General features: G+C 42.4%; 1 protein-coding gene across 1 annotated transcript in view; it reads right to left on the minus strand.

Moving 5' to 3' along the window:
* The window catches only part of AGBL2 (ATP/GTP binding protein-like 2), a 61,791-nt gene that overhangs the window by 54,756 nt on the left and 5,276 nt on the right, over positions 1-1,759 (minus strand). The gene's annotated exons all lie outside the window — the stretch shown is intronic.

Consider the following 1,759-nt stretch of genomic DNA (forward strand, 5'->3'; position numbering starts at 1 on the left):
AAGAGGCTGATTACACAGGAGACGCTACAAAGCCGAACAGGACAAGTGAAAAAACGCTCGATAGCTCTCCTCCCCGCACCCTACCTCCGGCTTTCCCTTGACTTGAGGAAACCCTGCCATCCCAGCCTCTCCTGTTTCGAACTCCTGAGCTCAAACAATCCGCCCGCCTCGGCCTCCCAGAGTGCTAGGATTACAGGCGTGAGCCACCGCGCCCGGCCTCAATTCATAAGTTTTAATTTGCACTGCGTGCCATTCTGAGTGGTAAAAACTTGTGCTATTTTGCTTGCTGTGCCTGTGAATCATCCTTTTGTCCAGCGTATCCATAATACGTATGCTACCTGCCTGTAAGTCACTTAGTAGCTGTCTCTGTTATCAGATCGACTGTCTGTATCACTCAAGTAACCCTTATTTTACTAAATAGTGGCCCCAAAATGGAGGAGTAGTGATGCTGGCAATTCAGACATGCCAAAGAGACACCATAAAGTGCTTCCTTTAAGTGAAAAGGTGAAAGTTCTCGACTTAAGAAAAAAAAAATTGTATGCTGAGAATTTAGCTGAGGTTGCTAAATTCTACGGTAAGAACAAATCTTATGTCTATGGAATTGTGAAGGAAAAAGAAACTTGTGCTGGTTTTGCTATTACACCTCAGACTGCAAAAGTGTGTGATAAGTACTTAAGGTAGAAAAGGAACTAAACTTGTGGGTGTAAGATATGAACTAAAGTCTGTTCTGATTGATAGTAATTGAATTTAATACTATCTGTGATTTCAGGCATCCACTGGGAATCTTGGAACATATCCCCTGCAGATAAGGGGGGACTACCATAGTTAATAACAAAGTTTAACAAGGTTGCTATTAATATGAACAAAATCAATATTAAAAACTTGGCCGGGCGCAGTGGCTCATGCCTGTAATCCCAAAACTTTCAGAGGCCAAGGCAGGAGGATCACTTGAGCCCAGGAATTGGAGGGGGCAGTGAGCTATGATCACACCACTGCACTCCAGCCTGGGTGACAGAATGAGACCTTGTCTCTAAAATAAAAGAAAAACAATTCAATCTTATTTCTATATACTGGCCACAAAGTTAGAAAATTAAAATTTAAAAAGATTAACTTTTATAATAGCATACAATATGAAATACTATGAAAAAACTGTAAATTTTTATTGGGAAACACTAAAGAAGACCTAAGTAAATGGAGATATGTACTATATTCATAGATTGGAGAACCCCATATTGGAAAATTGCCATTTCTTTTGAAATATGATCTATAGATTCAATGCAATTCCAATAATTTTTTTAAACATCATAAGCCAATTTTAAAATTTATATTGAAAGGCAAAGACTCAAGAAGAGTCGTGGCACATTTGAAGACAAGAGGATAGGCCAGGAGTAGTGGAGTACACCTGTAGTCCCTATTATGTGGGAGACTGAGGCAGGAGGATCACTTGAGCCCTGGAGTTCAAGTTCATCCTGGGCAACACAGCGAGACTCTGACTCTTTTTCGAGACAGGGTCTTGCTCTATTGCCTGGGCTAGAGTGCAGTGGTGTCATCATAGCTCACTGCAACCTCTAATGCCTGGGCTAAAGGGATCCTCCTGCCTCAACCTCCCAAGTTGCTGGGACTACAGGCATGTGCCACCATGCCTGGCTAATTTTTAAATTTTTTGTAGAGGCTGGGCGCGGTGGCTCATGCCTGTAATCCTAGCACTCTGGGAGGCCGAGGCAGGTGGATCATTTGAGCTTAGGAGTTTGAGACCAGC

This window comes from Propithecus coquereli, unplaced genomic scaffold (genome assembly GCF_000956105.1).
Source record: "Propithecus coquereli isolate 6110/MARCELLA unplaced genomic scaffold, Pcoq_1.0 Scaffold227, whole genome shotgun sequence".
Lineage (NCBI taxonomy): Eukaryota > Metazoa > Chordata > Mammalia > Primates > Indriidae > Propithecus > Propithecus coquereli.